At 36.5% G+C, this 16,781-nt stretch overlaps 2 long non-coding RNA genes across 3 annotated transcripts in view; one reads left to right on the forward strand and one right to left on the reverse strand.

The window, feature by feature from the left end:
* LOC102166515 (uncharacterized) overlaps nucleotides 1–16,781 on the reverse strand; it is a 291,152-nt gene that overhangs the window by 67,903 nt on the left and 206,468 nt on the right. Inside the window, exon 3 of one of the 2 annotated variants that reach the window (XR_014817254.1) lies at nucleotides 3,711–6,265. The exons of the other annotated variant lie outside the window; for it this stretch is intronic. This is a non-coding gene — a long non-coding RNA (uncharacterized LOC102166515). Of the gene's footprint in view, nucleotides 1–3,710; nucleotides 6,266–16,781 lie in introns of those variants that run through there. 2 annotated transcript variants of the gene reach the window in all.
* The window catches only part of LOC146398770 (uncharacterized), a 29,760-nt gene continuing 27,282 nt past the window's right edge, over nucleotides 14,304–16,781 (forward strand). The window contains exon 1 of the long non-coding RNA XR_014817264.1: nucleotides 14,304–14,386. This is a non-coding gene — a long non-coding RNA (uncharacterized LOC146398770). The remainder of the gene's footprint in view (nucleotides 14,387–16,781) is intronic.

Genomic DNA, 16,781 nt, shown 5'->3' on the forward strand with positions numbered 1-16,781 from the left:
ATATGCATTTATGATTAATTCATGTTTTTTAGCTTGAGGCTCATTATTTTTCATTGCAGAATAATGTTCCATTTTATGGATGTGTCACCATCTATTTATTGATTTACCTATTGAAGGCTATTTTGATTACTTCCAGTTTGGGAATGATCATCCTTAAAGGTGCTATAAACATTTGCATGCCAAGTTTTGCATGGACATAACCTTTCAAATCAGTTGGGGAAATACCTAGGAGCATGATACCTTGTTCCTATGGCCAAGAATAAGTTTAGCTTTGTAAGAAATTGTAAACTGTGGTCCACAGTGGCTGCACCAACTTGCATTCCCACCAGAGATAAATGAGACTTTCTGCACTTTTTCCTCTTGGCTGACAAGTGCTGTTGCTAGGGTGTTTTTTATTTTATTTTAGGTATTCTAATATGTGCATGCTGGAATCTCACTGTTGTTTTCATATGCAATTCTCTAGTGACAAATGAGGCAGAGTATCACTATATATTTTCTGTTTATCTTCTCTGGTGAGGTGTCTAGAGCTTTTGCTCTTTTTTCCAACAGGTTTTTTGGTTTGTTTTCTAGTTGTCAAATTCTAAGAACTCTGTATAGTGTGGATGGAAGACTTTTATCAGATAGATGTTTTGGAAACATTTTCCAGGTTGTAATTTTTTAATTCTCTTAAAAAAACGTATTTTGTAGAGCAGACTTTTTATTTTAGTAAAGTACAGTTTATAAATTTTTTATGACTCTTGCTTTGAGATGTATTTTATTTTATTTTATTTTTTTTTTTTTTTTGGTCTTTTTGCTATTTCTTGGGCCGCTCCCACAGCATATGGAGATTCCCAGGCTAGGGGTCCAATTGGAGCTGTAGCCACCGGCCTACACCACAGCCACAGCAACGCGGGATCCGAGCCGCGTCTGCAACCAACACCACAGCTCACGGCAACGCCGGATCGTTAACCCACTGAGCAAGGGCAGGGATCAAACCCGCAATCTCATGGTTCCTAGTCGGATTCGTTAACCACTGCGCCACGACGGGAACTCCTAGAGATGTATTTTAAATTTCATTTTAAATTTCATCTTCAGATTCAAAGTTACTTATTTTCTCCTGTGTTTTCCTTTAAGATTTAAAATTTCGTGTTTGGACTTAGACCAAAAATCCATTTTGACTTAATTTTAATGAAAGGTACAAAGTCTGTGTCAAAGTTTTCTTTTTTCCTATATGCAAGTCCAATTGTTCCAGTACTGTTTGTTGAAATGACATCCTTTGTCCATTGAAATGCCAAACATCCAATGTCAGTTGACTCGACTTTTGTGGAGCTACATCTTGATGCTCTAGTCTGTTTCACTGTCTCTATCTTTACACTTGTGCCACGATGTATTGGTAAATACAGTTTCACCATAGGTTTTTAAATCAGATATGGTGCACCCTCCAAGTTTGGTTGTTTCAGTGTTGTGTTGACTGTGTGAGGTTTTTTGACCTTCCTTTTAAGCTTTAGAATCAATTTATCTATCAATTGATAGGCCGATAAGATATATATATATATATATAATTTACATCTATCCATATATGGAGATAATGTCTATATTATTTACACAGATTATCTACCTATATGTATATATGGGGGAAGAGAGAGGAGAGAAATTGATGGAATTTTGAATGGGATTATGTTAAATCTATACAGAAAGTTGGGAAGAACTGATTCCATAATGATATAGGAAAACAATTGTACATAAATCTTATATCCTCTGATATTACCGCATTCATTTTTAATTCCAGAAATTTTTTGTCATTCATTTGGATTTTCTATATAGATGTAGTCATTTATAAGCAACATATTTTTTCTTGCTCCTTAATTTGTATACTTTCATTTTTCTTTTCTTTTCATATTTTGCTAGCAGGACTTCCAGGGCATTATTGAATAAGAATTGTCATAGAGAATGAACTTGAATTCTTCCTCATCTTAGGGGGAAAGTACTGTATTTTGATCATTCGTTATGACTTTTTAGGGGGTTAGTATTCTTTATAAAGTTGAAGAATGCCCCCTCTACCGTTATTTTATTCATTTGTTGTTAGTTTGTTCCTAGTTTTTGTTTTTTATAATGTGTTGGATTCTGTGAATTTTTTTTATCAATTGATATTGTATGATTATTTTTCAGCATTGATATTATGGATTATGCTGAATTTCAGAGTTTGAAATACTCTTGCTTAACAGGAATACATTACACATTGTTGCATGTAAATTTTTTATATATTGTTTTATTCAGTTTGCTGCAATATTGTTAGGTACATTTTGCATCCATATTCATGAAAGATGCATGCTAGTAGTTTTCCTTCCTTAGAATATTTGTACCTGATTTTGGTACTAGGGTATTTTAGAATTAGTTAGTGTGTCCTATGGTTCTCTTTTTCTGGAAGAGAAGAAGAATTTATATCACTCCTTAATTAAAATTGGGTAGGATTCACCAAACCATCTGTGTCCAGATGTTTCCTTACTTGGAAGGAATTTACCATTCAATATTTTTTAAAATAATAGTTACAAATCAGTTCATATGATCTCTTTCTCCTTATGTAACTCTGAGTGGTTTATGTATTTTTAGGAATGTATGTATTTCACCTAATTAATCACGACTGTGGGCACAGAGTTGCTTCTGGTATTCCTTTGTTACCTGTTTAATGCCCACAGAATTACTAGTGATGACTTTGGAAACCACAATTTCTAACTGCAGTGGGAGTATACTGTATCAACAATCATTTCATCAGAACATAATGGAAAATGACCAATTTCGCTTTAGTATCTATTCTTCCATAGAAAGAAGCCATCAATTTGTCAGTCCCAGGTTGACCTGGAGGTTCAATTAGCTGTTAATGACCTAGAATTATTCAAAACCACTTTTTTATGATCTTTATTGATTGGACAGCATTTTCTTTCAAAACTTAAAAAACATTTTGGACTACAGTGACTGCAGGTGACTGAAACCATGGAAAGCAAAAACCCAGATGTGGGGGCACTACGGTAAATGTGCCATAAAGTGTTATTGGAAACCTACAGGAGAAGAAATTGTAGGAAGGAAAAAAAGCAATTAGTGTGTGTTCATCAATGATACCCCAACAGTTAGATCATCCCTAGTTCCATAGTCTATAAAAAACTAAGGCACATTGCTGAATATTTCTCCCAAACAAGTTTGAGGTGTTGGATATATGACTGCTTTAAAGTTGTGGTGGGGATTAACCTTATGGGATATAGTTCTACTTGAAACAGAAGAGTTTCTTATACGTTCAAAAATGTACATAACTGCATGAGGGTGAATGAATGTGAGCAGTTAGTTAAACACAAAATTAAAACCTTCATGGGTGTGTACTGAAAATATTTAGCAAAATGCAGGGAATGTCTTCTTTACAGACAATAATCCTCTGTGTGCATATGTTTGTTGTTATCCCAATACTGTTGACTCTATTCACTATGCTGTGTCTTCTATCTCCAGGATTTATTTACTGCTAGTTTGAGGTTTGTACCCTTAAACAACATTTCTCTATTTCCTCTACCTCCAAGCTCATGGTAACCACCAACAATAACAATACTGTATTACAATCATTAAACTGACTAAGAAACTAGATCTTAATTATCTTAAACTTAAAAAAGAAATAATAATCTTATGATGTGACAGAGGGGGGTAACTGGCGCTACACTGACAATCATATGGCAACAATGTATAAAGGTATTGGAGTTCCTGTCATGGCTCAGCGGTAAATGAACCTGACTGGTATCCATGAGGATGCGGGTTCGATCCCTGGCCTTGCTCAGTGGGTGAAGGATCAGGTGTTGCCATGAGCTGTGGTGTAGGTCGCAGATGCGGCTTGGATTCCATGTTGCCGTGGCTGCGGTGTAGGCCAGTAGCTATAGCTCCAGTTGGACCCCTAGCCTGGGAACTTCTACATTCTGCAGGTGTAGCCCTAAAAATACATACATATATATTATATATGTCTTAAATTAACACACAATACATATAAAATTTACAATATGTCAAATATATTTTTAAAAACTATGGTTTTTGCATTTTAAAAGTTTACAGTATTTATATATACTTGTAAACTTCCTTTATTTCAAGCTAGCTAGACTGCATGCTTTCCTTTCTCTATAAAATCCTTGGAATTACAGCCATGGTTTAAAATATAACATTACTGAAACATATTTAAATGTGATTTAAGAGAAGATAGAATATCTTTCAACAATGTGTGTGGAAACTGTCATTATCCTAAAAATATTATTTTGGCATACTCACTAGGGAAAGGTCCCTTAGACATTACTAACTAGGTCAGATGTTGTACAAGAGAAGAAATAGCATGCAAACATGCACGTGATAAATTCCTCTAAGTCTGTTACTTAATATATTAGCTTATAGTGATTTTAAAATTATCAATGAGTATAATTTCTGAATTAGTGTGATTGTATAATTCTTAGAAATAGCTACTGAAGCTAGGGAAAAAAAAAAAAAAACATCTAGTATGAAGTCTTTTGTGGGTGTGCTAGCCAGCTTCCTATAATAAAACTTCAAAATAGGGAGTTCCTGTCTTGGCTCAGAGGAAATGAATCCGACTAGGAACCATGAGGTTTCGGGTTCAATCCCTGGCCTTGCTCAGTGGGTTAAGGATCTGGCGTTGCCATGAGCTGTGGTGTAGGTCACAGACACGGCTCAGATCCCATGTTGCTATGACTGTGGTGTAGGCTGGTGGCCACAGCTCCAATTTGACCCCTAGCCTGGGAAGATCCATGTGTTGTGGGTGTGGCCCTAAAAAGCAAACAGAACAAAACAAAGCAAACACACATTCAAAATAAAACGAAAGGCTTATGGTCTCTAGAAAAATGCCATTTTTAGATTTGAAATGTCACTTATGCTTTTCTCTCGTACAGTCTGTTTCTCATTTACGCATTTAAATGTTATTCTTCTTACCTCAACCTCCCACATACATGGTTTTATACCATCATCCCAACCAGTTTCATAATACTATGGGAATATTTAACAAAAAATGTTTTAAAGAAACTACTGAATTTTCTTAAAATTTTTATTGAAAAGAAGAATGTAGCAATAGATTTACTGCAGTTCTCAATATAAACAAACAGGCTTGGATAATAGAAAGGTATTGGCTGATCAACCTAGGTTTATATATATTTTACAAAAAAATGCTGTTAGGAAATTATTTTTCCATTCCATTACTTTAAACCTTACTCACATTTTCTATATCAAGTAATCACTTTTATCAAAATATATACAGTTATTTCCTAAAATAATATATTTTCAAAATGCAGGATGTTTTGGTTGCTAAAGGGCTAGACACATATAAACCTCTACTGCCAATGACATTGTATTTGTTATTCCTTTTTTGTTTGATTTTTTTTAAGCAAGTGGATTCTGAAATGTCTTTGATCATGTTAAATTTTTTTTAAAATTGTAAACACGTGTGAACATGCACATGTGTGCACTTTATCAATGAAAAGAGATTACTAATGATAACACCAGACCTTCATCTTTCAATGTGATATTGCCCTCTATGATATTTGTAATACCCTACAAATAGGTACAATAGCCCTACAGGATCTGGAGAGAGCGTTTTATTTTTACTTATCTTCTTTTTTGGCAGCCCCATGGCACAATGAGTTCCCGGCCAGGGATCAGATCCCAGCCTTAGTTGTGACCTAAGCCACAGTTGTGGCAATGCCAGATCCTTATGACCCAGGACTGAACCTGCATCCCAATGCTCCAAGACACTGCTAATCCTATTACTTCACAGTGGGAACTCCTAGAGGGAGCATTTTAAAATTTCAGTTGAAATTTCAACGATTTTTCACATTTGATCTGGTAGTAGTGCAAAATAAAACTGTTGTAGTTGCCTGTAGTTCTGAAGTAAAGAACAGAAAGTTATTTAAAAACTTCAGGTAGATTTATGACATTTGTCAGTATAGTCATAAATGAATAATTACTTAGTCAAAAATGTTTAAGATAAGGGTTCACAAAACAGCCCAGTTGAAAGTCACAATTATTGTCACGGTCCCATAATTCCAGAAAATTTACTCTTGAGAATTCACGTAATGAAAAGACCTTTTCTTTTATTGGACTACACAAGGGCAGCAGCTTCTTCAGGCAGAGCAGGTGCAGTGAGAGCACAGCATCACTGTGGTGGGGGTGGGTCAGGACCAGCAGCCCAGCTTCTTGGAAGAAACCACTTCACATTTGCATCACTCATCATCAACAGGACTTGAGTCTTTTGATGACATTTCTGCATATTAACAAATGTTTACACTTGAATGCTTAAGATTTATAACTGACCACTTCTAACCAAAATTGGCAGTATGTCTGCTTTAACCTTGTTATCGAGACTGAGAATCTGAAGTAGCCTGCCTTGTAAGGAGGTGGCATTTCAGTGCATGTTTATTTTTTACTGACTTGTTCTGAACTCTAGTTTACAAAGTGCTTTTTCCTATTTATTATTTCTAGAAACAAATGTATTCATTCGTCAATGTTTGCATGCAAAATAATGCTTGTTAATTGGGACTTATTTTGAAAAGTTGAGTTCAAATGTTGGCCAATGCCTTGTAAAGTAACGTAGCAGTCAAAAATAGTAGATTCAGATTAGTGACCATGTCTGCATTATTGACTTTCTAAGATTCCTTATTTATATCTATCTTTAACTTAAATATAACCAGAAAAAAAATGTTATTCTTTGCATTTTCATTATATAGTGTTGACTTAGTTGCAAATAAAATACTTAAATTGTAAACAACTCTATGATGGATGATGTAACCATACTTATATCAGCCAGGAATCTGAATTTTCATAGGCTGGACAGGATGCTAGAGGATGAATCAAGCTTCTGAAGGACATTTGCTATGCAGGCAACCTATTATACAAACATACGTGAGCGCATAGTAGAAATATTTTCACGTATGCAAGGATTCCAAAAGTTTTGTCCTCGTGTACTTTATTGGAAAAAAAATAATTGAAAGTGAATTCAAAAGAGGGGAGAACATTGCCAAAAATGAAATATCTAAAAGAAGCTATAGTCTAAGAGTTCAAGAAAGGGGAGTCACAGGAGGGGAACACCTGCTGCAGACATGGTGAATGAGCCACAACGAAGAGGTTAGACAGAGGGAGCGTCCATGCACTAGATGATCAGAATATGGTCAAGGCACCTTATCCTTAGGTTACTGAGAAAAAACAACTCCAGGAAGGGAAGAACATGAAGGAAAAATACATCCCAAATATAAAACACAGCATCATTAATTATATTGAGGATACATTATTACTGCCAATATTAGCAGTAACATGATTCCCTTTTGAGATGCACTGAGGTCCTACATTACACGCACATGGGAAAAATTAGAAATAAATCACACAATGGGGGGCTATTTATGGAGTCATAGTGTTGTTTGTTGTTTGCAATGTCTGTTATTATGCTGTAGTTGGAAATAATTTTAGTTGATTTCTAATTCTTTATCAGGCTCTAAAGTCCTCTTTGACAGGGCTGCTTCTTTTTGTTAAATCTTCAACTGCTTGCCATAATCATGTTAACATCCTTTCTCTAGAAATATTGACTTTCTTTCAGGCCAAGCTTGTTTCCATCTTAGAGCCTTTGTTCTCACTACTCCTCTAGGGTCCATGCTTTTTTCTCAACTTTTGGGCAATTGCTTTGTCCTGCCAATCAAGCCCCAACTTAAAAGTACTTTTATAGAGGCTTTCTTTGATAATGAGATCTAAAGCAGAGATTCACCATTCTATGGTATATAAGCTTTGGGTGGATGTTAAGTTTTTAGAGATCTTAAGTAAATATCTGAGAATCTCTTCTTGTTCATAAATATATTTTTAACTTTATAAGAAAAAATGCCAAACTGTTTCCTCCAATTGTTGAGTGTACCATTTTATATTCCCATGAACTAGGAATAAGAGAACTAGTCATTTCACATTCTCAATAAATAACAAATTTCTTCATTTTAGCTATTTTCATGGATATATGATGGTGTATAATTATGGTTCTAGTCTGCATTTCTCTAATAACGAATGGTGCTGAATATCCTTCCATGTGCATCTATATTCTATATATAAATATGTACATGAAGTGCTGCTCAAATCTTTGCACATTTAAAGCAATCCAGGTTGTTTATCTTATAATTAAATTCAAAGAATTATTTCTATATTTTAGATACAAAATCTTTTCCTCCAGTCTGCTTCTTGCCTTGCCATTTTTATATCACTGACTTGGAAGAGCAGATCTTTGTTTGCACTTTTGACCATCAAGTTAATCAATCTTTTTCTTTTATTTCCTGTACTTCTGTGTTATTTTTAGGACATTTGGCCTATATCAAGGTTTCAAAGATTTTTTTTTTTTTTATTTTCTTCAAGAAGTTTTAGAATTCTCTGTAGATCTCTGATGTATTTTGAGGTGTTTTCTTGTTTAGGTTTGGCTTTTTAAATGGTGAGAGGAGTTCGCGTCGTGGCTCAGGGGTTAACAAATTTGACTAGTATCCGTGAGGACACAAGTTTGATCCCTCGCCTTTCTCGGAGGGTTAAGGATCCGGCATTGCCGTGAGCTGTGGTGTAGGTCGCAGACGTGGCTTGGATCCTGTGTTGCTGTGGCCGGTGGCATAGACTGAAAGCTATAGCTCCAATTTGACCCCTAGCCTGGGAACTTCCATATGCCATGGGTGTGACCCTAAAAAGCAAAATAAAATAAAACATAAATAAATGGTAAGAGAGAAGGATTGTGTCTGCTTTTTCCATACTTTTTTTTTTTTCCCTAGCACCACTTGTGTATGTTTGGGAGCTGTTTAAAAATAACTTCATTTCCTGTTAAAAGCAAACTGAGTGTATTTTATTGTCTTCAACTAGGAAGACAGCCAATACCTAGAGTTTACTGAAAAGAGTAAAGCAGTAAGAGAGGACAACAAAGCAGTCAGGTTAGAGTCTGTTTTGCTGCATTCGCTTCATCCTGAAAGCTAGGGAGCCAATGGAGATGAGAAGTACCATGGTCGTATTTACACTTTAAAGCAGAGTCTAGCTTCAGTGAATAGAAGTAGACGATTTACTGCCATCTCCTTTATAGGACTAAATATTTATTTGCTCCACAATCTCAATAAAGAAATAGAAAAGCATTTAAAAAACAGTGGAGGAACCGATGGTTATAAATGTATCCTTTTATTCTGAGCATTAATCACTGTCATGTTACTGTGTTAAATACTCAGTAACTTAATTCGAGGGCTCCAATTCTGCATTTCCCAGGCGGCAGAGCTGAGGAGAATACATGTAGCCTGCTTTCATTAGGACAGGAAAACCTAACCTTTTACATATTTGTTATTGGTACGATTTTACTCCGATAAAGAATAAACCATTAACTATAGACCGTATGCTCTATATGTTTGTAAGTAAATACAAACAAGCTTTTGCTTACATACAATGTGTGCTGTTTGGAAGCAGAGCCAGATCGTAAACAATACTTTCTGTTGAACGCAGAGACCATTGCACATTTCCTTAAGTGGTAATGACAAACTCATCCTGAGAAGTGCGTTCATGTGCTGACAAAAAGAGAGGGGAGGGTGGAGGGAAGAAAAGGAGAAAAAGAAAGGGGAGGAGAAAGAGGTGACTCTGTAGGAGGTGAATTGTGTGAGTCGATCTCAACGCTAAAAGGATAATTAAGTTCAAAAATATTTAAAGTACTGAATATTCCCAATTGATGTCAGTCACACACTAAGTAGGACTCATTATTTAAATTTTAGGCAAATTGATAAGTGGACAGAATATGTACTGTTCAAGTATGAAATTACTCATAATTGTTATAGAACATTTTGATGATGTTTTACAGTCCAAGTTCATTATCATGAACTAAGATGTGTGCTCATCAGGCAAGGGTAAGACGTAAGATATTTTTTGATCGACTAGAAGATTTTAAAAAATGTTTTGAAGATGTATTATATTAATCACCATTTCTTCATATGCTAATCACACTGAATTTAACTCTATGCATTCCTTTCTTTTCTTTTCTTTTTCTTTTTTTTTTTTTTTTTCTCTCTTTTGTCCTTTTTGGGCCTCACCCACAGCATATGGAGGTTCCCTGGCTAGGGGTCTAATCAGAGATATGGCTGCCAGCCACAGCCACAGCCACAGCCATGCCAGATCTGAGCCGAATCTGTGACCTACACCACAGCTCACGGCAACACCGGATCCTGAACCCACTGAGCAAGGCCAGGGATCGAACCTGCAACCTCATGGTTCCTAATCGGATTTGTTAACCATTGAGCCACAACGGGTACTAGTTGGGTTCATTATTGCTAAGCCACAATGGGAACTCCTAGTTCTTGTCCATTTTCTAACTATACTATCTGTCAGGTTTCAGTCAAGAATGGAATTCACTAGGACTTTGAGATTTACAAAGATATTGGAAGACCGAGATTAAAGTTCAGGGAATTCATCGTTACCATACTATCTCAGTTAGGGACTAGAAGCAGCTGATCACCAACTGCTCACGGGGGTCCACTGAAATTTTTGTCTCTGGAGGAATATGTGGATCTCAACATCTGGCCAGGAAACAGACATGTCTGCTCCAAACTCCCTTTGAAAAATCAGGACTTGTCTGCCGTTTGCCACCTTCCCATCTTCCATCAGTGCCTTTTACCAGCAAACTCTAACCTGAACCTGTGGGAAAGGGTGTCTGAACAAAGTAATTATTACATACTCTTTGGTGATAAAGATATTTTAAAAGATTTGAGTTAAAAGAGATGACATTGGTTAAAAATAATCTCAAATACTATTATTTCTCTTTCTAAATAGTGGAAAAATTAAATTATAATACCTAAAAGAAATGAGGTTATTGCTAATAGAATACATTACTAATAACTAACTCCTACAATAAATTAATTTTATCCATTTTAATATAGAAATCATTTACAAGGTAAATTTTCTCACCTCATATTCAAGTGAATGCAAGGTATCCTATTTATCTCCCATTATTTCCTAAACTCTACTGTACTGTCAGTACCAGCTTTCCCTGACTCAGACATGTTTGCTCGTGTGAATCCTTTACTTAAATTAGCCTTACACAGGGATCTCCAGTTACCAAAGTTCTACTTATACATCAAATTGATTGTTCTTGGTTGGCCTGATGAGAGTGAGTGTCTTTTTCAGTTGCTGGTTTGGGGCCTCCTGTAGGAGGCTTGCCATGCAAACTCAAATCTGGCCTTTCCAAGTGTCCCTCTGCTTTCATCCTTGCTGCGTAATTCCCAACCAGTACTGAGTCAAACACTCCATCTCACGCATTCTTATTGTGATTGTGGATCCTTGCTGCCTGACTGTAACATCTGAAAGACAGGAATTCAGTGGTCAAATCTCAAAAGGTTTGGGTGGATGCCCCAGTCTAGAAGATGGGGTATGGTTACAACAAGGAGATGTGGTATATTTACTCCTTCATGATTCTCTCTACATGGGTGTAAAGTTTGAAAGGCTGTTTCTCATAAGTGGATTTTATTTCATGATTTCCTCTGAATCAGATGATATAAGATAGTTCTCCCAGAAAATTTCAACTTGACAGATCAAAAGACCTTGAAGGTTAGACTTGGATCAGGGTTAGGGAATGGCAGAAGCAGCAGGTTGAAGGTTAGACTTGGATTAGGGTTAGGGAATGGTAGAAGCAGCAGCAAACTCCTTTTGATTTCATTCTCTAGTTCATCTTTACCAAAAAAAAAAAAAATCCCTGATATTTCTTAACTGATTCCAGAGTAAATCTCATAGTTAAATACTTTGAGTTGAAAGTGATATTATTAATTAGTGCTCATGAATTAGTAACATTTATAATTATAGGAATTAGATGTTTTCTCCTACAGTTAAAATGTGTGATGCCATCTTTTTATATTTGTGATAGCACCTAACATATTGCATTATTCATGCATCTAGTATATAATATAGATAATATATATTATCACGTGTATAATATTCTATTATATATGTGCATATGCAAATATAAAACTTATAGAAATACATCCTGTATTTTTATTATGCCTTGTATTTATATATAAATATTCTCAATATAGTTTATATAATTGGATAAACAACTGCATTGTGTTTTGTTTCTATAAAGATTAAAGTCTTCCAAGAGGCCTATTTAGTTGGTTGAATACTTTGATACATCACTTGAGAAGCATAGTTAAGTAGCAATAAACAGTTGCTGAGCTGCTTACAGAGAAACTTCAAGTTCAACTAATGGTGAGTTTTAATTTTGCTGAACAGAATATGCATAGCCTATAGAACAAGCACACTGTATCTTAGCAAAATAAAGTCATATGGAGAACTTTTACCTCAAAAAAAAAAAAAAAAAAAAAGGGAAAAGGAAGATGATGTGATTAAAAGCCAGAAACAAAATAATTTCATTTTTCTGAATGTTATGGAATCCAGATCCTTAAAATATATCTGATGTATATTCAAATATATATATTTCAAAATATATTTTATATATTATGTAAATTTTATTAAGTGTTAATGAATTGTGGAGTTTTCTTTCTTTTTTCATTTTCCTTAGAGATCAGTGGGACAAATTATACCAGTGCTAAATACTGCTTCCAGGTAAGTAAACTGATATGGAAAATGCCCATTCAGATCCAGCCATTCCTAGTCTAGTCTATGTGACAGATTCATTGTGTACCTTAAACATACATATATGATATAATTTTATTTTTCTCTATACCTGCTACAAAATGCTTAACTCCCCTAGTCCTTTAAAGCTTTATGAACATTAACTCATTAAATTAGATATTTACAATAAAAACAGAGATATGATTCAGAGTAGTGTAAAATATCTTGTTCAGTCAATTCAATTTAAAATTTCAACTTCAGAGTGCCCGTCGTGGCTCAGGGGTTAACGAATCCGACAAGGAACCAAGAGGTTGCGGGTTCGATCTCTGGCCTTGCTCAGTGGGTTAAGGATCTGGTGTTGCCATGAGCTGTGGTGTAGGTCACAGACTCGGCTCAGATCTGGTATGGCTGTGGCGTAGGCTGGCAGCTATAGCTCCGATTGGACCCCTGGCCTGGGAACCTCCATATGCCATGAGAGCGGTCCTAGAAAGGGCAAAAAGACACAATTAATTAATTAAATTAAACTAAATTTCAACTTCATATACAATCCAACACTAGTCTTCCCTCTGCTCCCAATACCCAGACTGTCCTCAGAGGCTCTCATGCCTATTTTCACTCCCCTTTTTGCTTCATACTCTTCTGGTTTAATTATTCCAGAATCGGGAGTGGGGAAGGACAACAGTTTCCTAAGGCTGCCATAGCACTGCACCACAAAAAAGGTGGCTTAAAGCAACAGAAACTGAGTCTCATTAATTATGCTGGAGGCTAAGAGTCTGAAGTAAAGGTGTCTGCAGGGTTGGTACTTTCTTTGGGATCTGAGAGAGAATCTGTTCCATGCACTCTCCTAGTTTCTGGAGACAACCAGCAATCTTCGTCATTCCTTGGCTTGAAGATGCATTGGTCTAATCTCTGCCTTGAACTTCATGTGGTATTTCACCCGTGTCTCTGTGTGTTATGAGCACCAGTCAGATTAGATTAAGCACTCATCCTACTCTAATGACCTCATCTTAACTAATTATACCTATAGTGACCTTATTTCCAAATAAAGTCACATTTTGAGATAGAGTGAGTACTTCATCATGTATTTTTCTGGGTTCCCAAATAAATCCATACAGAATAAAGGCACACAAACCTACAAGCCAGAGGCCTTTTAATTGGTGATGCTACAGGAGCTCCTTGGCTCTCTGATGAAAAGCATGCATGCTTCTTTGGAGCCATATGCAGTATCCTCATTGCATGATTCCCTGACATGGGGGATTTGTTCACGTACTAACCCTCTGCTCAGCACCTACCTCTTTGACCTACTACACAGCCTTTCCTGCCTTTTTATCTGATAGCTTACATTCTGGTTGGGTGGGTGGAGCATAAAGTTAACCATCACTGCTGGTTTCCCATCTAAACTATAGGAAACACATCCCCTGCGTGACCAAATCAGGGAACGACCAGCTGATCTGTTGTTTTCCCTTCACTCTGCCTCAACATATCTCTCAGATTATTTTTCCGTTCATGTAAATTCCTATGGAAGGCTGAACAACCATTCACTGAATAATTAATAATTGGCTTTCATATCATCACCTCCCAAAGCACTTGTCTCGCACTTCTTTGACCAGGCAATGGGAATATATATATGATTTAAAGATTCTTTTAATTGTGAGGCACAAACATTGACACTCAACAGATGAAAGATTTGTTTGTTACAGCTCTAAACGAGAAGGCTGCCAGGCAGAGCCACGTAAGGGTTGCAGCTGGGCAACAATTTGGAGCTATACAGGGCAGCTTATGTATGGTAAGGAAGTGAGGTTAAGTTGCTTTCCTGAACTCCCTGTGGACTGGCTGATTTGAAAAATTTCACAGGTTCTGGGTCAAGGGATGGTCCTGGTTGTCTGGTACCTGGACCTGGGGCAATTTGAGTGGGTGTATATAGCAGCCTGAAATGTGAGAGTCCTCCAAGGTAAGTGGGTAGGGATATGGACCTAGGGACTGCTCCAGGAAAGGGCTATTTCATCACAAGGAAATGCAGTGCAGCCTCATCTTAGAGATGTGTCCTCATCCATCTTACTTTCGGCAAATAAAAAAGTGTATGCTAAAAACTGAAGCTGGACAAAGACTTTATATGCTACAGAAAAATAACTTGAAAAAGAGCACAGACAAAAATGCAAAACTCTAAAATCTAGAAGACAAAACAGGAGAAAACCTAGCTTACTTTGGGTTTAGGAATGACTTTTTTGGTATGACTAAAGACATGATCCATGAAATAAATAATTGATAATCTGGACTTCATTAAATTTTAAAATTTCTGCTCCGCAAAAGACACTGTCAAGAGACTAAAAAGACAGACTGAAAGAAAATATTTGCAAAACACATAACTGGCAAAGGGTTCTTATCCACAATGTACAACGAACTTTTGAAATTCAACCATAAGAAAATGATTCAATTTAAAAAAGGGCTAGGAGTTCCCGTTTTCGCTCAGCGGAAATGAATCCAACTAGTATCCATAAGGATACAGTTTCAGTCCTTGGCCTCACTCAGAGGGTCAGGGATCCAGCATTGTCATGAGCTGTGGTATAGATTGCAGACATGGCTCGGATCTGGCATTGCTGTGGCTCTGGCATAGGCCAGCAGCAACAGCTTCGAATGGACCCCTAGCTTGGGAACCTCCAGATGCCATGGGTGCAGCCCTAAAAAGAGCAAAAAAAAAAAAAAAAAGATATACAGATGGCAAATAAGCATATGAAAACAAACCACAAAACATGCCATCAGGAAATGAACTTTAAAACAGCACTGAGATATCACTACACATCAATTAAAATGGTCAGAATCCAGAACAAGAGGTACAAACTTCCAGTTACAAAATAGTCATGGGTCTGAAATGTACAGTGTGGGGAATATAGTCAATAAACATGCAGTATCTTGGTATGGTAACTAGACTTATGGCGATCATTTTCAAACTTACGTTGAATCACTGCATTGTCTGTGTAACAGGTACTAAAATAGTTTCGTAGGTCAGTTATACTTCAACAACAGATTAAATTAAAAAAATAGCACATACATAGAAAAAGTACCAGATGTGTGGTATCCAGAAGCAGGAGGTATAGGAGAAGGGCAAATTGGATGAAGGTGGTCAAAGGGTACAAAATTCCCGTTATGAGATCAGTACGTACTAGGGACGTAATGCCCAACATGATTAACTGTAATTAACACCGTTGTACGTTACCTATGAACGTTGCTAAGGGAGCAAATCCTAAGAGTTCTCCTCACAAGGAATTCTTTTTTTCATTTTAAAAAATTTTGCAGATGACAGATGTTCACTAGAATTACTGCATAATAATTTCATGGTGCATGTAAGATAAATAATTATACTGTACATCTTCAATTTATACCATGCTGTATGTCAATTATATCTCAATAAAACTGTAAGAAAAAAAAATGAATGGCCAATATTTCGAACACCTATGTCACCAAATGCTGACAAGGATGGGAAAAAACAGGAACCCTAATTCATTGCTGGTGGGAATGCAAAATGGTACAGCTACTTCGGAAGATAGCCTGGTGGTTTTTTACAAAACAAAACATACTCTTCCATATGATCATCCATCGCACTCCTCGGTACTTGGACAAGGAATTAAAAAGTTAGGAACACACAAGAACCTGCGCACAGCATTTACAGTAGATTTCTGCTTCTTTCTTTTTAGGGCAGCACCTCTGGCATATGGAAGTTCCTGGGTGAGGGGGTTGAATTAGAGCCTACGCCGCAGCCACAGCAACACCAGATCCAAGCTGCATCTGTGATCTATGCCGCAGCTTGCAGCAAGGCCAGAACCTTAACCCAGTGAGTGAGGCCAGGGATTGAAACTGCATCCTCAGAGACACTATGTCCAGTTCTTACCCGACTGAGCCACAAAGGGAACTCCAGAAGCTTTATTCTTAATAGCCAAAACTTGGGAGCAACCAAGATGTCCTTTAGTACGTGAATAAATAAATCATTGTACATCCAGGCTATGGAATATTAAGTGCTAAAATAAATGAGCTATCAAGTCATGAAAAGACATGAGGAAACGGAAATGCATGTTACTGAGAGAAACCATTCTGAAAAGACTACATAATATATAATTCCAAATATATGACATTCTGGAAAAATATAAAAATATGGAGACAGGAAGAAGATCAGTGCTTTCCAGGGG

Source organism: Sus scrofa, chromosome 10 (genome assembly GCF_054392235.1).
Source record: "Sus scrofa isolate SSC_HxYL_T2T_F1_AM1 chromosome 10, Sscrofa_HxYL_maternal_Yorkshire_Landrace_v2.0, whole genome shotgun sequence".
In the NCBI taxonomy this organism is placed as follows: domain Eukaryota; kingdom Metazoa; phylum Chordata; class Mammalia; order Artiodactyla; family Suidae; genus Sus; species Sus scrofa.